This window comes from Oncorhynchus masou, chromosome 17 (genome assembly GCF_036934945.1).
Source record: "Oncorhynchus masou masou isolate Uvic2021 chromosome 17, UVic_Omas_1.1, whole genome shotgun sequence".
Classification (NCBI taxonomy): domain Eukaryota; kingdom Metazoa; phylum Chordata; class Actinopteri; order Salmoniformes; family Salmonidae; genus Oncorhynchus; species Oncorhynchus masou.
The window spans coordinates 15908864-15933669 of NC_088228.1; the positions used below are offsets into that span (position 1 = coordinate 15908864).

The 24806-nt window shown below is 41.7% G+C and overlaps 1 protein-coding gene across 1 annotated transcript in view; it reads right to left on the reverse strand.

The window, feature by feature from the left end:
* LOC135558599 (protein FAM110B-like) overlaps positions 1-24373 on the reverse strand; it is a 38353-nt gene extending 13980 nt beyond the window's left edge. Inside the window, exon 1 of the mRNA XM_064992521.1 lies at positions 24271-24373. The gene's annotated coding sequence lies outside the window, so the exon portion shown is untranslated. The remainder of the gene's footprint in view (positions 1-24270) is intronic.
* Positions 24374-24806: the final 433 nt, after the last annotated feature.

Below are 24806 nucleotides of genomic sequence, written 5' to 3' on the forward strand. Positions count from 1 at the left end.
GCTCGAAAGCCATTAGTTCCTTTCCTATCCTAGGCTTGGACGCTTCAAAGCTAAGCTTTTCTAAGTGAAGTTGCTTATATTGCTATTAGCTTGGCTACTCGCTGCAGCAGTGTCTGATCTCTCTGTCAGACAGACTGGCAGCATCAGAATAGAGTCCTCCACACAACACACAGGGGAGTGTTTAGACTGCAGAGAAAGGGGAAGGTGCTGTGTGTGTGTGTAGTGCTGAGTAAGGCCTACTCCCGTTGGAGGAACTAAACTCCCATCATCATTCAGCTGGAAACGTCCATCTGACTTTGAGACTCTTTTTACTTAGTAAGTGAAAAGAATCAAGGTAGGCTTGGTCTGCTGTACTACAGTAGTCAATAGTAAAAATCACACCGTCATGCATGAACATGACATCCATGCAGCCGTGACAAACATATGATCATTCTTTCATCCTTTTTCTATAATCACAAAATATTCTCATTTGTTTTCACAAATCTGGAGCTGAGAGGAGTAGCGCTGTTTGCTGCCCAGTCTTGTTTCAGTGCAACAAGACTGGCCCAAACTCCTCGAAACATGCTGCACACACACACAGTCTTGGAGAAGGGGCTAGCTAAGCTGAATAAATACACACAAGCCATCAAAATAAGACAGCTCTGGCATGGAAACAGTGGTCTTATTGAACCAGACCTTGATACATGATGTGGCGTATCCTCTAACATGAGACCGCAGTCAAGAGTCACATGTCTAAGGACATTTAAAGAGGAACAACATGCTAAACAAAATATTAGGTTTAGTTCAGTCAACAATGAAATAGCGGCAGGTAAAAACAAATGGTTCAATCCATAAACAATTACTGAAATGGTGCTAAGTCATTACATCATTTATAATACTAAAATAAACAACCAAGATAAAGCCTCAATGAATTTCCATTACACAGCCTCAGCCACTTTAGAAGTGCTGCAGCATTATTAAGCAATACTCCCCATCCCACACACACAAACACACCACAGTACTTAAAACATAGCAGCACCCTCTGAAAAGCTCTTAGGGTTCTGAATCTACAAGCTTCCAGTGCTGAAATATACACACAAACAGCCACTTGACACACGGCCTGGAAACAGGCTCCCACTCAGACATGATAGCACACACTTGAATTAAAGCAGCCATACCATTTACATTTGAGTAATTTACAAGAACAATTAGGGTTAAGTTCCGTGCTCAAGGGCATCAACAGCTAGTCAGCTCAGGGATTTGAACCAGCAACCTTTTGGTTAGTGGCCCAACACACGTAACCACTCGGCTATCTGCGTAACTCAGGGTTGTGGCCCAGTATCTGGTTACCGACCACCACACACTCACACTTACCACCGCCGCTTGCTGCTGAATACTTTATGCTGACCTTTAAAACAAAGTCACCCCCTTCACCTCCCTCTTCCTCCCCTTTCCTGCCCACGGTTTCCCCGCAGGCATCGAGATGGACCGCCTGCAACAGCAGCGAGGACCCGCAGTGTCAGGATTAGAGCATTGGGGGGGGTGGTCCACCTGTCAGACTGACATCGGCTGGCCACTGACACCTGCAGCACCAGGCAGACTCATGACGCTGAGATCTAAAAGACTACAGGCTGCAGCACAGCCCCCCTTACACCCCTGGCTTTCTCCTCTTCTCCTCATTTAGTTCCAGGTCTTCAGTGGACCGTTCCGATAGTCTGGTGGGGTGAGGGGGGTGCAGCACCAGTACTATACATTTATAAATGGAATCATCAGGAGATGACGTGAAGCAGCCGTTCTTAATAACGCTGTCGAGAGGACAGACACAATGAACTCGATCCAGCCCTGTGGACAGGGAGCCTGTGTGTTTAGACTAGCCAGCCCAGACATAATGGCGACGGATACGGTGTCTGCCTGCCATGACCTCATGAAGCAGTGAATGCTAGTGTAACAGCACTCCTAAGTGTGTGTGTGTGTGTGTGTGTGCATGGAAGTGAGATCGTGAAAGATACTGAATGTAGGCTATTTATCTACGTAAAATATTTGTTCTCCTTTTAAGATTATAATTTTGCATTGACCGAAATGAAAAGGTCTGAGTCATTGCACTGGTTCAAGTATGCCCAGAACATCTGTCTTAGACCCTCCCTAATCGTAACCATAGCTGGTTCATTATTAGCATAAAGTACTGGGTAACCTTCTTTGCAACAAAGGACCTACAGGACCACAGGAAAATAACCATGTGTATTAAGATCCAATATAGCCACCTCTTTGTGAGGTAGACCTAAATTATTGCCCTCAACTGGGGGCCCTTGCAGGCCAATTATCTTCTCATATAAAACATGTGTTTAGTCTGATCAATCAAATGCATGATGATTAATCCATCATCTAAACCAGCGCAGACACTATGCAATAAAATAGGACAACGATGCCTTGTTTGTATTCCACTAGCTAGTATTACCTCTAACGGTCTGCTTTTATTTCGAAGGACACTAAAGGATAGAGGGATGTCTCCTGACCCTCAACAGTTGTACTGAGCCACAATGAAATCAAGATATACTGTCTGCCAGTGTCTTGTCTTCAAACAAACTGGTATCTAGAAGTTGAAAGGGTATGAGAAAATAACACTTCACTTCAGCAAACTACATTTGGATACATAATTCAACAACAGGCTATGGAGTAAAATAAATAAGTTGACTGCATGATTGTCAATTTCATGCACTTTCTTGCAATGTTGGAGGAATTGCTATTTTACCTTAAACCAGGGATTTTCTGTGTAAATTCAACAGGGCCATGAGACACTGACATACTTGGAAAAGGACTTGAGGCGTAGCCATAGATACTATTGGACGGTAGACTAGTCAAAAGGGAAAGACAGACCTGTGTAGGGCCTAGACCAATTGCAAAATAATCACAACTGCTCTACTAGCCTTTATCAAAATGAAAACGTTCAACACTGTCAAACTATGTGCCACATCTTACGAGGAAAAAATAAACATCCCTAACAGGTTGTTTTCCAAACACTTTGCCTGATACAAGAAACAAGCAAATTAGCATACAAACTTACTGCTTATGCAGATCTTCCTAGCAGCCCAAACGTTGAAGTACTTTCCAGAGCTGCGGTATCAGGAAAAAGAGAATCACGGTACAGAATGGGAGCATTTTACAACCCTAACAGTATAACCACACGTAGGAAAATAACTGAGTAGGACATGAGCTAACCTGCTTTCAGACCCCATTAGCCTAATACAGTGTGATCTACCTGGGGCCTTAATCACAGCTCTACATCCTGCCTAATGAAAATGCTAGTACTGCTAGCCAAACCATGTGGCAAGACCCTTACGGCAAGACTAAGACTCTTGTAACCACACCTTGAAGCTGGATTCCCGAATGGTGAAACTGACCGTTTGCGATATTACAACGAAGAAGTTACTGCAAACAAACAGTTTCTTTAAAATGTATAAAGCCCTTTTTACATCAGCAGATGTCAAAGTGCTTATACAGAAACTCAGCCTAAAACAATGCAGAAGCATGGTGGCTAGGAAAAGCTCCCTAGAAAGGCAGGAACCTAGGAAGAAACCTAGAGGAACAAGTTCTGAGGGGAGGCCAGTCCGCTTCTGGCTTTGCCCAGTGGAGATAAGAATACATGGTCATTAAGGCCAGATCGTTCTTCAAGATCATCATTGCACGCATGATAAAACAGGAGAATATGTACTGCATTTTTTAAAACTTGACGCTCCCCAGAGCTCCCAGTCTTTGTCTTTGCTTCGTCAACAAAGCAAAAGCAATGGGTGACAGTGGCGCTGTTTCCACCTAGTGCGGATTCCATCATTAACCAAGTCAACACAGAAAAGCAAAAGTAACTTACTCTGTATTTTCAGTATGTAAAGTATAAGATCACTTATTCTGCAAATGTGCACAGGAGAGAAATAATCTCAGTGCTTCCCTCAACACAGATTAGGCCAATGGCTCTCAGGGTAATGATCTCTCCAAAGTGGGATGATGAAGGGTTAACAACATTAAAGGCCAAAGCTTGACCCTGTCCACAGGTAATGTCTGAGGAACACAACCTAATTCGCTAACACCTAGACTAGAGAACACTCAGACCAGATAATGGTGTTGCCACCCGAGCTAAGAAGCACCATGCAAAACACTTTCTATTTATACTGGCAAAGAAAGCATGGTTCATCTGAAACCAACTGGTGTGGGATAATATATTTCAGATATAACAAAGACTGATGTCGATGAGAAACTTTAAAAAGCTGTCAGGTCACCCTGTACCTGATTTCACTAGCCTAATTGCTTCTTCAAATTTAGTAATCCACTTTTTGCACAACATGACCCTGCTAATAGGCCTATCCTTCAGAGCCATTTCACCCCATCACTCAGGGTAAAAGCAGCTAATAGACCTATCCTTCAGAGCCATTTCACCCCATCACTCAGGGTAAAAGCAGCTAATAGACCTATCCTTCAGAGCCATTTCACCCCATCACTCAGGGTAAAAGCAGCTAATAGACCTATCCTTCAGAGCCATTTCGCACATCACTCGGGGTAAAAGCAGCTAATAGACCTATCCTTCAGAGCCATTTCACCCCATCACTCAGGGTAAAAGCAGCTAATAGACCTATCCTTCAGAGCCATTTCGCACATCACTCGGGGTAAAAGCAGCTAATAGACCTATCCTTCAGAGCCATTTCACCCCATCACTCAGGGTAAAAGCAGCTAATAGGCCTATCCTTCAGAGCCATTTCACCACATCACTCGGGGTAAAAGCTGCTAATAGACCTATCCTTCAGAGCCATTTCACCCCATCACTCAGGGTAAAAGCAGCTAATAGACCTATCCTTCAGAGCCATTTCGCACATCACTCGGGTTAAAAGCAGCTAATAGACCTATCCTTCAGAGCCATTTCACCCCATCACTCAGGGTAAAAGCAGCTAATAGACCTATCCTTCAGAGCCATTTCACCCCATCACTCAGGGTAAAAGCAGCTAATAGACCTATCCTTCAGAGCCATTTCACCCCATCACTCAGGGTAAAAGCAGCTAATAGACCTATCCTTCAGAGCCATTTCGCACATCACTCGGGGTAAAAGCAGCTAATAGACCTATCCTTCAGAGCCATTTCACCCCATCACTCAGGGTAAAAGCAGCTAATAGACCTATCCTTCAGAGCCATTTCACCACATCACTCGGGGTAAAAGCTGCTAATAGACCTATCCTTCAGAGCCATTTCACCCCATCACTCAGGGTAAAAGCAGCTAATAGACCTATCCTTCAGAGCCATTTCGCACATCACTCGGGGTAAAAGCAGCTAATAGACCTATCCTTCAGAGCCATTTCACCACATCACTCGGGGTAAAAGCTGCTAATAGACCTATCCTTCAGAGCCATTTCACCCCATCACTCAGGGTAAAAGCAGCTAATAGACCTATCCTTCAGAGCCATTTCGCACATCACTCGGGGTAAAAGCAGCTAATAGACCTATCCTTCAGAGCCATTTCACCCCATCACTCAGGGTAAAAGCAGCTAATAGACCTATCCTTCAGAGCCATTTCACCCCATCACTCAGGGTAAAAGCAGCTAATAGACCTATCCTTCAGAGCCATTTCACCCCATCACTCAGGGTAAAAGCAGCTAATAGACCTATCCTTCAGAGCCATTTCACCCCATCACTCAGGGTAAAAGCAGCTAATAGACCTATCCTTCAGAGCCATTTCGCACATCACTCGGGGTAAAAGCAGCTAATAGACCTATCCTTCAGAGCCATTTCACCCCATCACTCAGGGTAAAAGCAGCTAATAGACCTATCCTTCAGAGCCATTTCACCCCATCACTCAGGATAAAAGCTGCTAATAGGCCTATCCTTCAGAGCCATTTCACCCCATCACTCAGGATAAAAGCTGCTAATAGGCCTATCCTTCAGAGCCATTTCGCACATCGCTCAGGGTAAAAGCTGTACCTAGGCACAGATCTAGCAGCAGCTGGCCTTCCCTAAATCCTATCCTGAAACATTTTAGGGGTAAATGATTAACACTCAGTGTCTGTAGGAGAAACTGCACCCTACTTCTAACAGACATTGGTTAAAGCCTTACTACAATAACTGACTATGAGAGACAACCAGATCGACCAAAGTTCAAAAACTATTAGGCCCTAGCTTGTCATTAGAGTTGTTTAACAAAAATGATAAGTAAATATTAACTTCAACAGGATTAACATGGACAGGGCCTGGTTATTGAGGTGAGTATTAACTTGGCCAGGTTCTGGTTATTGAGGTGAGTATTAACTTGGCCAGGTTCTGTTTTTCATGGCAGAGAAACCTATTTGGCTGAGGGGAGCTGAACCCACCAACCTGAGTAGGCCTAGTACTAATCCTCTTCTTTTGATTCACCGGAAAACTACTTAGTCTGGATGACAGTCAGTCTGCATCCAAGGGGAGGTCCATGCAAAAACCCTCCTGGTCTTCTGTAGCTCAGATGGTAGAGCATGGTGCTTGCAACGCCAGGATAGTGGGTTTGATTCCTGGGACCACCTGTACTTAAAATGTATGCACGCATGACTAAGTTGCTTTGGATAAAAGCATCTGCTAAATGGTGCATACATACAGCGCATTTGGAAAGTATTCACACCCCTTTCCCACATTTTGTTACGTTACAGCCTTGTTCTTAAATGAACATAATGACAAAGCAAAAATACACTTTTTGAATTTTTTTGCATATTTATAAAATGTACATAAGATTTACATAAGTATTCAGACCCTTTACTCAGTACTTTATTGAATCACCTTTGGCAGCGATTACTGCCTCGAGTCCTCTTGGGTATGACGCTACAAGCTTGGCACACCAGAATCTGGAGAGTTTCTCCCATTCTTATGAGGTATTGTGTGTAGATTGAGGAGGGAAAAAACGATTTAATCCGTTTTCGAATAAGGCTGTAACATAACAAAATGTGAACAAAGTGAAGGGTCTGAATACTTTCCGAATGCACGGTGCGTGTATATATATATATATATTAACTGAAGACAGGCTTTTTATGTTATATTGAGAGACTTGACCGCCAGTCAATTCCTATTTTCAACTACTTTTATGCAGCAGTTTATTTCAGGAATACCAAATACTTGAGGGCCAGTAGATGCCACCTAACAAAAGTAGACTTGAGACAACTGCCCTCATTATGACCTATGTAGGAGTGATTGAATGAGAGAAACAAAAAAGTCAGGTGCGGAAACCCAAAAAAACGTGTTCTAGAGCCTGGTACAGTAGTACCCCACCCCCCATGCAGAGGATTTGGGTCATCCTTTAATCCCCTTGTCAGACTGTTAGACTGATCTCACTGGCCCTGAGGTTAATTCACAAAGATCGACTGTACAGCACAGTAATCACTGCCTATTGTCCAAATACAGCGGGTTACGGAGTTCACTGAGGAAGATCAGACAAAATTGCCCCATCCACAAATAATAGGCTAACAAAACAACCCTGGCTCAAATCAGAGAGGGCTAATAACAAACTCACGCACACTCAAAGAATGATGAGCCTTCTGAAACAGCCGTGGTCTCAGTCTAAAAGTCTTAGAGAGCCAAGAGGATCATGGCCCCAAAAGGTCTTAAGAGATTACGATGTTATACCGCACAGATAAACATTATGGGTGAACCAGGGATACTGTGTAGTGTACTAGGTCATGAAGTGACCTCAAAATAACCCTCCGGCGGGGTTGGGGTCAAGTCAGTTCAGATGCTGAATAGAAACAGCTCATTTCCTTCTATGAGAATCTTTTGAACGGAGTTAGAATGGTAGTGACTCCAATCCTTGTCCCAGGAAGACCTGTCTGCATTAAGGGAAGTTCTGTCAAATATTTTCAATACTATGCACACCTGTAGGTGGAAATGTGTCTGTTTTTGGTCCTATTACTGTCATATGTCCCTTGTTAGTATTGCAGAGATCACAAATCATTGACACAACACTAGAAAGGTTTTCTTTGTCCCTGTGTTACTGGATGAGCAGGTGCAGTTGTGGATGGAAAGTGAGAGGGAGCCAGCTTTAGGATGCAGGGACACTTGGATACGGTCCTTGGGTATCTTTACTTTACCATGAGGGACAACATCAAAATAAATGTCAACAAAATACATTTGTGGAGGAGCAGGCTGGGCCAGGGATGTTCTATCTCAGGGATGAGAAATTCGTTGGGGGTGGGGGGGGCACAAAAAAAATCTGAATTCATCATGAGGGGCTGCAGAGGCTCGCCGGTCGGCGTACCAACAAGTGAAATTGTGTTTCCCCTCATCTTGCAATGTTTAGCTTGGAGTTAATTTCCTGCAATTCCACACATTTTGGCATGGTGCAGAAAGAAGAATTAGCCGTTTTAAAGCACATTTCCTGCAACTCTACACTTTTTTTTTTTTCATAGGGTGGGGAGAAATGTTTGCCGTTTTTAATGTGAAATCTGGGGGAGGGAGGTAGCCTAGTGGTTGCGCATTCCACATGATATTGACCTGCGTTCCATTGCTCCTCTAGACACAAAGGAATTCTCCGGTTGGAACTTTATTGAAGATTTATGATAAAAACATCCCAATGATTGATTCTATATTTAGTTTGAAATGTTTCTTCGACCTGTAATATAAATAAAAAAGGTTAAATAAAAATAAAATAGCTGGCTAGAATAACTTACCAATCTAAAGTTAGCAGGCTTGGGATAATTGAGTGATTGACATAAGAGAAAAACTGCTGATGCACAACCAAATTTCGAAATTGCACCTTGTGTATTATTCTATAACAGTAAGTTGAGACCCGACAGAAATGTTCCAGATTGACTGACTTTCTTAAAGTAATGATGGACTGTCATTTCTCTTTGCTTATTTGAGCTGTTCTTGCCATAATATAGACTTGGTCTTTTACCAAATAGGGCTATCTTCTGCATACCACCTTGTGTGGGAAAAAGTACTAAATTGTCATACTTGAGTACAAGTAAAGATACCTTAATAGAAAATGACTCAAGTAAAAGTCACTCAGTAAAATACTGCTTGAGTAAAAGTCTAAAAGTATTTGGTTTTAAATATACTTAAGTATCAAAAGTAAATGGAATTTCTAAAATGTACTTACAGTGGGGAGAACAAGTATTTGATAACCTGCAAAATCGGCAGGTTTTCCTACTTACAAAGCATGTAGAGGTCTATCATTTTTATCATAGGTACACTTCAACTGTGAGAGACGGAATCTAAAACAAAACAAAAAATCCAGAAAATCACATTGTATGATTTTTAAGTAATTAATTTGCATTTTATTGCATGACATAAGTATTTGATACATCAGAAAAGCAGAACTTAATATTTGGTACAGAAACCTTTGTTTGCAATTACAGAGATCATACGTTTCCTGTAGTTCTTGACCAGGTTTGCACACACTGAAGCAGTGTGCCTAAAGTAAAGGTAAAAATATAAACCATTTAAAATTACTTACATTAAGCAAACCAGACGGCAAAATTTAGATTTTTTTATTGACGGATAGCCAGGGGCACACTCAGACAATTTACAAATTAAGCATTTGTGTTTTGTGAGTTCTTCAGATCAGAGGCAGTAGGGATGACAAGGGATGTTCTCTTGATAAGTGTGTGAATTGGACCATTTTCCTGTCAAAATGTAACAAGTCCTTTTGAGTGTCAGGGAAAATTTTAAAAAGTATATTATTTTCTTTACGACTGTAGTGAAGCAAAGTCAGAAATATATAAATAAACTAAAGTACAGATACCTAAAAAAACTACTTAAGTAGTACTTTAAAGTATTTTTTACTTAACTTCTTGATCTATGATCGAGGCAAGTCAGTTAAAAACACATTCTTATTTACAATGATGACCAAACCCTCCCCTAACCTGGACGACACTGAACCAATTATGCACCGCCCTATCATGGTCGAATTACCAACTGGGGGGGGGGGGCATTGATTTTGTTGGTCAGAGATGTTTTTATTTAACCTTTATTTAACTAGGCAAGTCAGTTAATTTTTAAGCCTAGGCATCCCAACTTCCGGCGGAACTGGAGGACTCGCAATTCAAATAAATAATCAGAAATATTATGGATATTAAACATTTAGGTACATGTGTCTTATATCGGTTGAAAGCTTAAATTCCTGTTAATCGAACTGCACTGTCCGATTTACAGTAGCTATTACAGCGAAAGCATGCCATGCGATTGTTTGAGGACAGCGCCTACATCAAAATATTTTTTCACCGGCACAGGTCTCATAAATTCACAAATAGCGATTAAATATTCACTTACTTTTTGAAAATCTTTGTGATTTGTCATCCAAAGGGTTCCAGCTATAAAATGTAGTGTTGTTTTGTTAGATAAAATCCTTCTTTTAATCCCAAAAAGTCTGTTTAGTTGGCGCCATCGTTTTGCGTAATCCACTCGTTCAACATGGAGAGAAAGGAATCTGAAAATCTACCCCTAAACTTTGTTTCAACAAGTCAAAATACGTTTCTATTTACTCCTCAGATACCCTAAAATGTAATCAAACTATTATATTTCTTACGGAAAGAAGTATGTTCAATAGGAAACAGATTTTAGCAGGTGCGTCCTGTCTTCATAGCGCGCGCAAACACAAATTTCCAAGACTGTGTCCCTGTACTAAAACTGATATTTGTTATTCGTTTTTGAAGTTACAAGCCTGAAACCTTGAACATACACCACTGACACCCTGTGGAAGCCATAGGAATCGCATCCAGGGAGCTAATTCTCAGTATGCCCTTATACTGGCCATTCTAAGAGGACGGTCTCTCAAAAGAAACAAAATTAGTTGGTTTTTCTTTGGATTTTCTCCTACCATAACTATTGTGTTTTATTGTCCTACAATATTTTAACATTTCTTCAAACTTCTGTGTTTTCTATCCAATGGTACCAGTTATATGCATACCCTGGCTTCAGGGCCTGAGCAACAGGCAGTTTACTTTGGGCACGTCATTCAGGCGGAAATTGAGATAAAAGGAGCCTTAAGATGTTTTAACCGCTCTAGGGTATCTTGACAACATCCAGTGAGATTGCAGAGCGCCAAATTCAAATACAAAAATAGTCATTATAAAAATTCAGAAAACATACAAGTGTTATACATCGGTTTAAATGATTAACTTCTTGTGAATCCAACCACGGTGTCAGCTTTACGGCGAAAGCATACCGTACGATTATTTGAGAAAAAGCCCAGCAGACAAATCATTACAAACAGTAGCCAGCCAAGTAGAAGAGTTACACAAGTCAGAAATAGAGATAAAATTAATCCCTTACCTTTGATGATCTTCATATGGTTGCACTCGGAAGACATTCATTTACTCAATAAATGTTCCTTTTGTTCAATAAAGTCTCTTTATATCCAAAAACCTCCGTTTTGTTCATGCGTTTCTTCAGTAATGCACAGGCTCAAACGCAGTCAAAACAGGCAGACAAAAAAAAATCCAAATTGTATCCGTAAAGTTCATAGAAACATGTCAAACGATGTTTATATTCAAACCTCAGGTTGTTTTTAGCCCAAATGTTCTAGAATATTTCAATGGGACTGTTGACATCTAGTGGAAGGCATAGGAACTGCAATTTGAGTCCTAAGTCAATGGATACTGTAATGGCATTGAATAGAAAACTACAAAACCAAAAAATAAACTACTTTCTGAACGGATTTTTCTCAGGTTTTCGCCTGCCAAATCAGTTCTGTTATACTCACATACACTATTTTAACAGTTTTGAAAACTTCAGTGTTTTCTATCCAAATCTACCAGTTATACTCATATCATATCTTCTGGGCCCGAGTAGCAGGCCGTGTAATTTGGGCATGCTTTCACTCCAAAATTCAGAATGCTGCCCCCTACCCTAGAGAAGTTAAGTACTTTACACCACTGATACCACCCCTACCTTGTCACAACACAACTGTTTAGCTCAAACTCCACTAAATAACTTTTAACAAGGCACACCTGTCAATTGAAATGCATTCCAGCTGACTACCTCTTGAAGCTGGTTGAGAGAATGCCAAGAGTGTGCAAAGCTGTCATCAAGGCAAAGGGTGGCTACTTTGAAGAATCTCAAATATATTTTGATTTGTTTAACACTGTTTTGGTTACTACATGATTCCATGTGTTATTTCATAGTGTTGATGTGTTCACTATTATTCTACAATGTAGTAAATATGAAAATTAAATAAAATAAAAAACTGGAATGAGTAGGTGTGTCCAAACTTTTGACTGGTACTGTAATTCGAAACCCAAATCAATTGGCTGAGGAGTTAGTGACTTTATCCGAATACTGTCAATATCACAATCGTCCACAGTGCTACTGCAGACACAGCTCTTCTCTGGCTCTCTGCACCGCTTGTTTGTGTTTGGGAAATATGGAACTGCTCGTTACCTGGCGCCCTTCAACTGTTCCTGTGGAGACCTTTGGTTGAGACCATCTGCTCAGGCAGGGTACTATATGGTCTGTCTCATCAGTACCTTCTGGTGGGTCGTACACACTCACAGCAGTGCTGCCGTATAATCCCCCTTCATTCGACCTGATGTTGGAATAATCTCACGACTCTGGTAACATGCCCAGCCATCTGTAAATAAGTCTCTACACCAGTGGTCACCAAGATTTCCTGAGTCAAGATCACGTTCTAATTCAAAATTCAGGCCGAGATCTACCTCTCAGATTTGATTTAAATGTGACATAAAAAACATAAACCTAAACAGTTCTGTTTGTGCAGAAGGCTATATAGAAGGCCCAATACATTATCACTGCATATTGGCTATGCTTGAAATTCCCTGCCAATGTGGTTCTTTTCAGACCCATTTTCAAATGATATTTCAAAATTGTAGGTATATGATCACACTGGTAATAGATCATTTGTTGTATTACTTATTATGCTCACTCAGCTGTGCCTCACCATTTCCTTTTTTTACTGGACTGATGACCTGCATCTGATGGTCAGTCTGAGGGGAGGGAGGGAGCAGCGATGAGGCTGCCTCTCACCAGACTCACTGTCCCTCCTCTCTCCCTTCCTCCACTGAGAAAAGGAGACAGTCTTCCAGCTGATGGCAAAACACAAGTCGCATTGCATTATTGCTGCCTCATGCACCAATTAATGTTGTTACTCCTATGACCAGAGAAAGTAAAATATTCCTGGATATTAAAAAAAGGCAAGACAATAATAAAAGCAACACAAGCTTATGGGAACACTTTACTGCACTCATTCAATGCAGCTGCAGTGCTGGTTGTAGCGTGAGTGAAAGTAGAGAGAGCTCACATTTTATGTCTCATAAAAAAAGTGTTGAACAAGGTGTTGACAGTGCTCAATAACTTAAGCATGAACTTACTCAAAAACAGCAGCTCTTTGCTGTATTCGTTGAGTCTCTCTATAGTCATTGTCTTAAAAGTTTTGAAATCTTACATTATCAACTTTGCTGTGCGTTCAAGGCTTTGTTTTACAGTCTATGGCACAAGAAAATTGTGCAGACACGGTGATCAGAGCTGTCCAATTAGCCAGCGGCATGCCTATAGGTGCAATTGATTTGCTCTCTGGGCCTGCCGGGTAGGCGGAGTTCTACCTTCAGGACACATGAAATTGTGTCAAGCAAAACTTGGCTCTTATCCAAAGCAATTAGGGTTAAGCTCCTTGCTCAAGGGCACAGACAGATTTTTCACCTAGTTGGCTAGGGGATTCGAACAATCAACCTTTCGGTTACTGGTGCAGTAAGATCACTTTCGCAGTCTAAAAACAAGCAGAGATCTACCACTAAAAAAAAATGTAACCTTAACATTGCTATTGTTATTTTACAGCTGCTCTGTAATTATTTGTTACTTTGTTTCTTTTATTTTTATTAGGTATTTTTCTTAACTGCATTGTTGGTTAAGGGCTTGAAAGTAAGCATTTCACTAAGGTCTACACCTGTATTCGGCGCAGGTGACAAATAAAATGTGATTTGATGAACCTCATAAAACCAGTTGTGTAGGAATGAGGTTTGGGCAGTAGGCCTAATACATTATCACAGGATATTGACTATATGACTGGCCTCCCAAAATTGTTAATCAGCCCATATTATATTTCACAACTCGAGCTTTGATAACAAAATAGATCAGTTGGTGTTGCACTTGTGAGACACAGCTGAGCATAAATTTAAACGTGGTTTTGGTCAAGGTGCTTTCACGACAACTGGGACCCAAGGTAAAATCATGATGTCAGTGATCTTCAAGTTGGAAAGTCAGAGGTCTAGAAAGATGCCAGAGCTTCTGACTTGGAATCCAGAGTTGGATGACCGTTCAAAACTATGTTTCCCAGTCGTTTTCCCCAGTAGTTCCAAGTTGTCTGAGATTTCTGAGTTCCCAGTTGTTTTGAACGCGGCATTAGTGTGGAGAGAGGGAGAGAACAGAAGAGGGTCCCGCCTCTCACGGTCCCTGAGCTCTCCTTTCTTTCCTCCGGTGAGACTGACCAGAGAGAGGGGGAACAGGTCTCCCACCTGATGACTAGAGAGAGGGGGAACAGGTCTCCCACCTGATGACTAGAGAGAGGGGGAACAGGTCTCCCACCTGATGACTAGAGAGAGGGGGAACAGGTCTCCCACCTGATGACTAGAGGGGGAACAGGTCTCCCACCTGATGACTAAACTCGAGTCGCATTGCATCTGCCTCATGCACAAATTCATGTTGTTCATATGAGAAAGTTAAATATTCCACGATATTACAATAGACACGACAAGCTACTAATACTAAAACGCAGGGCCTTTGATAGGCCTACACTTGGCTACTCATTCATTTCAGCGCTCGTGGAAGTAAGGAGAAGTGCGTTTTATGTTTTGTAAGTGTCGAATAAAAACAGTGTTGACAGTCCTGAATAAAAAATATAACATGAACTCACTCAAAAACAGCAGCTCTTTGCTGTATAATTTGGACGGTCTCTGTGATCATGGTTTTAAAAATTATTAACTCTTTACATAGGCTAGTAGCCAATCAAACTTTGCTGTGGGTCGTGAGAGTTCTGTGGGCGTGGTGATTTGAGCTATCCGATTGGCCGGCGATTGGCCAGCGCAGTAGTCTCAGCACTCGATTTAGTCAACGGTCCGCCAGGTAGGCAGAGTTTATCTTCTGTAACAAATTAAATAGTTAAAAATGTGAACACGGAGTACCTGCTGCGCAGGGCTTATGAATCAAGTGCTCCTACCGCCAAATTTGCAACACGGATAAAAACGGAACAAAATGGAGCGCAAGCCTTTATCGTTGGATTTTCTACAGAAATGTTTGGTGATCGACAAGGAATGCATTGAAAATCAACTAGCCGATCACGATTGACTGGTTGGTGACCACTGCGACAGGTTTAATAATCTCAATGGGATCACGATTTAGAAACCTAATAACAATACTTGGGTTATATGAATGTCACACAAAACATCTAGGATGATGCATAGCCATGAATGTCAAACAAAATCACCCAGCCCAATGTAGGCCAGGCCTATCAGTGTTTGTTGTTTCTTGGAGGGTGAAAACAATAGATTTGCATTTGAACATGTCTGCCTGAGAGGCCTTTAGAAGCCACAACATAACAGCCTGAGAACCAGGAAGGCTTAACGCCAAGCAGAAGCAGACCAAAGGCGAGGCATAAGCACAACCCCAGCAGGACAGAAATGTCACTCTGGATCTAATCCTAAAACGAGATGATTCACTGTCAAGGCTTCGGCCCTTTGAGAATCAGTCAGTGTGCACAAAGGGGTGTGATGTGCACCCTCCTCACATAACAGCACGGCAGGAAGTAAAGTAGCTTAGATGTACACTAACTTAAATTACAAGACATTGGGCCTAGGCCCACATCCCAGAAAAAAAAGGAGGTTCCTCCACGAATGCCGCTGAAAGTAGCTCTCCTCGCAATCAAGCGCAAATACACAGTGTCTGCCAAGGAGTTCTTGCACAGGGCTCTACACTAAATGTGTACAGTATGCAAATTATTAGTAGGCCTATTGTCCAGGGCTCAGGAGTGTTTGATTGGCCCGTTATGTGTTGAATGGTTGAGGTATCAGGGTTTTGGGAGTCAAATGACCATCCGGGAGGCCTCACACTGGTGAGTGTTAGGCCACATGATCAGATCAGCTAATTCTCTTGTCTCTCCAGAGGCAGATGCACTCAACATTAAAAAAACAAGCAGCAGGTAGGGCAACCGTTGACTGGAGGCAAAACACACACACACACACACAGAGATGTGTCAGGAAAAGGCCTGAAGGGGCCCTGTTTTTTTTACAGCTGCGTCTCCATTGATGTGTCAGGAATCAGACAGATGGGTCTAAATTGCCTCCAGAGGATTCACACGAGCTGAGAAATATGAGACCAGGGCCACACTATCACAACCATCAACACAATAACACAACCTAGCCTAGATGGCCAGACTATCACAACCAAAAGATGAAACCATCAACACAATAACACAACCTAGCCTAGATGGCCAGACAATAACAAAAGTGACTTAGTAGTACACACAAACATAACTGAAACATGAGACAGCCACATAACCATAAATAAAATGGCCACACTTTAATCTCCAATATGACACAACAGAGACAGTATCTGTAGCAAAATGCAGATAGTCGCATTATCACAATCCTAAATTGACACTGCACAGCCACATTTTCATATAGCCTGACCTTCCAGAGAATTCTAATGAGCCACAATGTTATCACCACAGCAATCTCCGAATTAGCCCAGCCAACTCAAACAGCCCAGACATAAAAATAGCTAGCGTGGCTGAGACTACAGCCACACTTTAACAAAACCTATAACAGTGACAATACAACCTAGCCAGTAAATGCCACTATCATACAATGTAAACAGTAAATTAACTCAAGTATAGTACAACCATCAGAGAAAATTCACGAGCATCAGCAGCAACTGCAAGGCTTTATTACAGCTAGCTTAGTTTTAGAGCATTACAGCTGCAATATGTAACTTTTTTGGGCGACCCGACAAAATTCAAAATAGAAATGTGAGTTATAGATTGTCATTCTCATTGAAAGCAAGTCTAAGAAGCAGTAGATCGGTTATGTACGCTATTTCTATGCTTCCCATTTAAAGTTTTGTTTTTGCGTCTTACTTTCGGTTTTGTACCCCAACTTCAAACAGCTGACAATACAATATTTTTGGTAATGGAAAATATATTTCACAGCGGTTTAGATGGTACAATGATTCTCTACACTACAGTTAGAGATGTCTATGGTCAACCTTCAAGACTCCCATGGTCTACAGTAAATGCCCACTCCCAAAAGTCTTTGTACTCTACTCGCTCTCCCTCCTACCCCTCCTCTACCTCTCCTCCTCCTCCCTCCTGAGTGCCAGCTTTATAACCAGTCTCAGTAAAACTCCACTGCTCCACTTTAAACCCCCCCTCACACCCCTCTTTTTCCCTTCCTCCCTCTTTCCTCTGCCCTCTTTCTCCCTCTCTCCCAGTTTTTCTGCTCCCTCCAGAATCATATCAGTGGAGCTGTCCTAGTGAACGCTGTCTGACTGACCCAGTCTCTCTCTATTGCTCCTCAGACGGCATGCTAACATGCCTCAGACACTGTAGCGTACTCATGTACAAGAGGGCACTATTGTTTGAGTACAGAAACTGAGGTTGTTGGCTAGCAGTGTTTGCTGGACCCCAGGAAGAGTAACTATGCAGTCATAGTTATCTCAGGAACCATGGATATTTAATGTCACTGCCAGTGCCAACAGTTCTTTGACTCCAAATGTTCAAGACAAACATAGCCAGCCTTAAAATGTCCTCATCAAAACGTGTGACGTCTCGCTGACCACCACCTCATGCCCTGGGGCTGAGGAAGGAACGGCCTAGATTATAGAAGAGAGGACATGTGGTACAGGTCCTGCTGAACATAGCACATCACTAGCTGTTTGATGTGTAATTCAATGACCTAACTAACCTTTGTAAGAGTCACAATAAGTTGCTTTGTGTCCTCAGATCAGAAGTAGATTAAATTGACCAGCATGTACATGGTAGATTTACCTCGGCTATTTCATAAAGCCAAAGCATATCCCTTATTGATTGGCAAGTGATTATGTTGCAATAAAAATGTTTTATAATGACTAAAACCACCACATGCAAGTCTATTAATCAGATGGCTACTATGCATTCCCAGCAGGTATCCAGGGACTTCCTTTCACGATTCACCTACCCTTTTCAGACCAGTGCAGATGAAGAGGAGAGAGAGAGAGGGAAAGGAAGCCCTTTCTAGACTATTACGATGCACCCCATGCTGCGCCCGACAAGAAGAACGAGAGGGATAGAAGACCTGACTGTCTGGTCGTGCCTTTTGGAAAACAGCAGAAACTCACACTCACAGCTATAGAAGATCTTACTGTTCAACAAGACGCCAAGCAATAAAACAATGTTGGACGTAAAACATCAGCATCACAAAATACCTGCCTCTCTCTTCCAAGGAGGAACACTAACCATGAAAGTGGGAAAGTAACTGGTCGTGCCTTGGTTAATGGTTATTTATTTATTTCACCTTTATTTAACTTCTCTAGGAAAGGGGGCAGCATTTGGAATTTTGGATGAAAAGCATGCCCAAATTCAACTGCCTGCTACTCATCCATGAAGATAATATCGTAGATTTTCTGCAAAGGGACCAGGACAACTGATCCATGTAAAGGAAAGAATGAATAGGGCCATGTATCGTGAGATTTTGAGTGAAAACCTCCTTCCATCAGCAAGGGAAGATGAAACGTGGCTGGGTCTTTCGGCATGACAATGATCCCAAACACACCGCCCGGGCAACGAAGGAGTGGATTCGTAAGAAGCATTTCAAGGTCCTGGAGTGGCCCAGCAACAGCCCCAAAACATCACTGCTCTAGAGGAGACCTGCATGGAGGAATGGGCCAAAATACCAGCAAAAGTGTGTGAAAACCTTGTGAAGACTTACAGAAGACGTTTGACCTCTGTCATTGCCAACAAAGGGTATATGACAAAGTATTGAGATAAATTTTTGTTATTGACCAAATACTTATTTTCCACCATAATTTGCTAATAAATTCATAAAAAAAATCCTACAATGTGATTTTCTGGATTGTTTTCCCTCATTTTGTCTGTCATAGTTGAAGTGTACATATGATGAAAATTACAGGCCTCACATCTTTTTAAGAGGGAGAACGTGCACAATTGGTGGCTGACTAAATACTCCCCCCCCCCACTGTATCTAAGAGGGTGCCCATGGTTACGGATTTAGGGTTGTACCTGGTAGGTTCCTTGGTAATTTGTGAGAGAATGAGGGCATCTAGCTTAGATTGTAGGACGGCTGGGGTGTTAAGCATGTCCCAGTTTAGGTCACCTGGCAGTATGAACTCTGAAGATAGATAAGGGGCAATCAATTCACATATGGTGTCCAGGGCACAGCTGGGGGCTGAAGGGGGTCTATAACAAGCGGCAACGGTGAGAGACTTGTTTCTGGAAAGGTGGAAGCTCAAATTGTTTGGGCACAGACCTGGATAGTAAGTCTGCATTGTTCTGTCAATCTCTGCGGTAGATTTCAACTCCGCCCACTTTGGCAGTTCTATCTTGGTGGAAAATGTTATAGTTGGGGATGAAAATTTCAGGATTTTTGGTGCCCTTCCTAAGCCAGGATTCAGATACAGCAAGGACATCAGCGTTGGCGGAGTGTGCTAAAGCCGTGAAAAAAAAAACTTAGGGAGGAGGCTTCTGATGTTAACATGCATGAAACCAAGGCTTTTACAGTTACAAAAGTCAAATGAGAACGCTGCTGGGGGTTGCAGGGCCTGGGTTAACCTCTACATCAGCAGAGGACCAGAGGAGGAGTAGGATAAGGTTTCTCAACCCTCTGTTCCGTTGACCAGCTCCGGTCTATGTGATGTTGCTAACTTATCTGCTCTGTCAGATAGTGTCAACTCACTATTTCATCAGTTCTCAACTAATAGCTTTAAAACTCAGCTATAAGGCGGAGAACCACAGCTTGCTAGTCCCTGGCACAGAAAAGGTTGAAAAACACAGGTGTAAGATGGTCTTTTACGTCGGCGAATACTGCTTTAGTTGTCTGATGATTCTCAGTGTATGATGTATGGATGCTCATGTGTTCGCAGATTGTTCCAGGTCAGGCATTTGCAGCAGCTTAGAGCTTCACATCTAAAGAGAACCCCTTTATTGTGGTAAGCCTAAATAAGTTCAGGAGTAAAAAATGGCAAGAAAAATCACAATAAGTTACATGGAGTCACTGTGTGTAATAACTGTAATAAGTGTTTACCATGATTTTTGAATGACTACCTCATCTCTGTACCCCACACACAATTAATTATCTGTAATGTTCCTTAGTCAAGCAGTGAATTTCAAAACACATATCCACACAAAAAGACCAACGCTGTTTTCCAATGCCTTGTAAAAGGCACCTATTGGTAAATGGGTAAAAATAAAAGCAGACATTGAATATCCCTTTGAGCATGGTGAAGCCATTAATTACACTTTGGATGGTTTATCAATACACCCAGTCACTACAGGAAGCCTGTACAGAATAAAATATTCCAAAACATGCATCCTGTTTGCAACAAGGCACTAAAGTAATACTGTAAAACGTGGGAAAGCAATTCACTTTTTGTCCTAAATACAAAGTGTTATATTTGAGGCAAATTCAATACAACACATTACTGAGTACCACTCCATATTTGAAAGCATAGTGGTGGCTGCAACATGTTATGGATATGCTTGTAATCACTAAGGACTGGAGAGTTTTTTTTTTTAGGATTGAAAAAGCAGGTCTAAGGCACTCCATCGCAACAGCCTGGGGTTCGATCGCCCCATAGGGTGGGGCACAATTGGTCCAAACCCGGGGGGGGGGGGGGCTTTATGGTTTCCTTTATGGTTTCCTCCAACACATTGGTGCGGCTGGCTTCCAGCTTAAGCAGGCTGGTGTTAAGAAGCGCAGCTTGGCGGGTCATGTTTCGGAGGACGCATGACTCGTCCTTTGCCTCTTCCGAGCCAGTTGGGGAGTTGCAGCGATGAGACAAGATCGCAATTGGATATCACGAAATTGGAATGAAGCTAAGCGCAGGCAAAATCCTAGAGGAAAACCGGGTTCAGTCTGCTTTCCATCAGACACTGGGAGAATAATTCACCTTAAAATAACCTAAAACACAAGGCCAAATCTACACTTTAGTTGCTTACCAAGACGACAGTGAATGTTCCTGACTGGCTGAGTTACAGTTTTGAATTAAATCTACTTGAAAGTCTATGGCCTGACCTGAAAATGGTTGTCCAGCAATGATCAACAACCAATTTGACAGAGCTTGAAAAACTTTGAAAATAATAATAGGCAAATGTTGCACAACCCAGGTGTGGAAAGCTCTTAGAAACTTACCCAGAAAGACTCTGTAATCGCTGCCAAAGGTGCTTCTACAAGGTACTGACTCATGGGTGTGAATACTTATGTAAATTAGATAGCACATTTATTGAAAATGAAATACAGATAACATTTCTAAAAACATGTTTTCACTGTCATTAGGGGTATTGTGTGTAGACATGTGAGAAAAAAATATATTTAATCCATTCTGAATTCAGGCGGTAACAACAAAATGTAGAATAAGTCAAGGGGTATGAATACTTTCTGAAGGCACTGTATGTCCTCAATGTTTTTAGGAACATGCCTACATTTTCATACAAGTGATATTTTCAAGTGACTTACTGGTTTTCCCTGTGCAAGAAAATGTGTAGGCTAGCTTATCATCTTCATGTTTTGTTTTAATGTAAACCCAACAGATGTTAAGGGGGTACTTTTGGTTCATGTTTATAGCATAGAGAGGCAGCAGCACTATGGACATTCAGTACAAGCAGCAGTCATAACACTTCCAGGAGTGAAGCTAATGACTCCCTAGTGAAGGTAATACCATTTAGAGTTAGCATTTACTGCCTTTCTGTGTTCCTCTTGACATGATCCCTTGCTGCTTGCCATAGCAGAGTGTAGGCTAGCCTACATGATATCCCTTTGCAAGGGGCAACAAACATGTAGTGTATAATAGCACAGCCTACTACTCCAGATAACTGGGAATAGTGAAATGAATAAAATGTATCACACTGACCTGGCATTGACTGTGAGACCCATATGATAGACATGTCAGTCTCTCCAATTCGTCAAGGTTCAGCATTCCTCACAAATAAAAAAAGTTTTAGTGATGAACACTAGAATCAACAGCTGCTGTTGTCTTGGCTGTGCCAGCCCAGGTGTGCATGGCCAGGCCAGATAAGGGATTAGTTTATTGGTGAGCAACTGGGCAGGTTTAGTGTTTAATATTAATGTGATCAAGAGGGGAATTCAAATTGTCCAATTCCACAGCAGGGACAGAAAGTGTGGACAGTGTCATAATGTGTTGTTTCGAGTCGGCAACCTATGACGCACACAGTCAGGTTTTTTGCCTAAAATGTTTGGCTACTGCTGTTATGCAATATGCATCACAACAGTGTCAAGCTTTAATGGGATACTGTGAGATTCTGGCAAGTAAGCCGTTTTTCTACAGCCAGAAGAACTCGTGGATACCATTTTAATGTCTCTGCGTGCAGTGCGACGGAAGTTAGTTTTGCGAGCCAAAGCTAACTAGCAGTAGCGCAATGACTGGAAGTCTACAAGTACAGTAGCATTACGCTAGCATACCTGTAGAGATAATTGACAGATCCTCACAGTATCCCTTTAAAATGATTAGGCCAGGGCCAAATGCATATTTTTTTTAAATGGTAGTTTAACTTTTAATGCACACATTTGATGTGTAATAAAAGGGACTTGGGGCATGACATTCCTTTATGACCCCACTGTTGGTCTCTGTCATAAACCTGATATAAGCATATGATGCTTAACATACTGTCAATAGGAAACATTAAGTTAAACTAAGTCATGTTTATGACTTATGCAGGCAGTATGACGGAACATTCAAATAAAGTGTTTCTGCTAAATTCATCCAAGCCTAATGCTTTTCAAATCAAATTTATTTACATAGCCCTTCGTACATCAGCTGATATCTCAAAGTGCTGTACAGAAACCCAGCCTAAAACCCCAAACAGCAAGCAATGCAGGTGTAGAAGCACCTCGTATTTTCCTGAGAATCTATTCACACTGATATAAAACACCCAAATGCATTTTCGCATCCCAGCCTACCAACGAACACGCACACTCTAATCCCAATATTTAGCTTTTGACACTAAACCTGGTGTGCAGCTGTGTACCAGGCACTGTAGATCAACTGAAGATCAAAAGAGTTAGTTCAACTGTTGTACCCCATCAGACCCAAAATATAAGCTTGTTTCAATCCAATGTTTGTAAACAAAGTAAATGTTAACAAACACTATATACGAGCCTCAAAACATGGTTAAAACTATAATGTTGATATCATGGACGGTCAGTACTTGCAGCCATAACTCTGTCTATGAATTTGAGAGGTTGTTACAATTCTCCAGCACCATCCTTCAGCTTTTTACCAGAAACAGGGGCGGGGACTCCACTTAGTTAATGTTTCAACTGCCGATTGCCGCTTTAAACTATTGGCACTCGATGCTAACAGACCTAATGCTAATATATAATCAATGCAATACACTTGCACTTAATTTCCACTAATGTAATAAAGACAGTGTCTCAGCCTAAAAATGTCAGTCAAAACAGAAAAACACCATAATATCTCAGAAGAACCATAACATTGTCCTTTATGCCATGTTTTCAGTGGACTGGCGAGTCAAACTTTCCCTGCTTGTTAGCGGGCAATTACTCGAATTATGTCACATCTCATAACCCCATACAATCATACAATAACGATGCTGACTACGCAACCCCCCAGCGCTCGAGCCACCCAAAACATCATAATGACAGAATGTTAAAACCGCAAAAAAAAGAGAGCAACATTGAGGTTGAGTTGCATCGTTTCGTTGTGACCTGCTGCTTCAGGCTGGTGTAATGACGCAACGTTGTAGAACTAGTGTAGCTACTAAATTACAGCCACCAACAACCTGTATGGAGCATTGTGAGCCAAAAAAAACAACAGTGGAGTACGCACGAACGTTGCCTGGTGCTTGCATGCCGGTTGAAACACGACGTCGCACATGTTCACGAATTTATTCTGAAATTGACTTTACTCAGACTTGACTTTATTCCATATTGTGTGTTTAATAACTAGCTAGCTAGTTGACATCATTCAAACAATCCATTCAGCCTGCGGTGATGGAGAATTGAGGGAAACGGACGAAAAAAGTAAAGAATGCATAGCAACGCCAGTCTGTGCAGAATATATCGGCTACTAGACAAGCATATCGTAAACCATAGGTCAATTCCTTACCTTGATACCCAGCGAAAGAAAACAAAGGATACTGCAATATCGTTCCGTTATACGGAACGTGTGGGGATGGCCTCCAAACTGTAGGGCAACACCAAACAGCTAATTCAACGCAATCTGCAGCGCACTGTACAGTCCGTATCCATACAATGACGGCGCCAGGGAAAGGGGTGACAAGGGACATATTCCAAATGTTCTTGCATATGAATCTTCGTATAGTGATTTAAGTTCACATTGTTTGATTATTATAACATAACTGTTGGTGATTTGTTAACGATAAATAATTGGTGCTAGAGATATGATGCTATTTTTCATTCTCAGTCGATTTATGCACCCCTACCATTGTAGATGTTGCGCCCCATTTTCTCTTAAAGGAGATGCGTCCTTTTTATGAAGACGGATCATGCTGGCTGGTATACACTTTCATCAAAGCAATAACGGAGCAAATGTTCCAGTTTTGATATATTTCTGTGACATCATTTAATGATAACCATTTCCCTAATCATAACCCGGTGATCTTCAGGCATTGGCATATACAT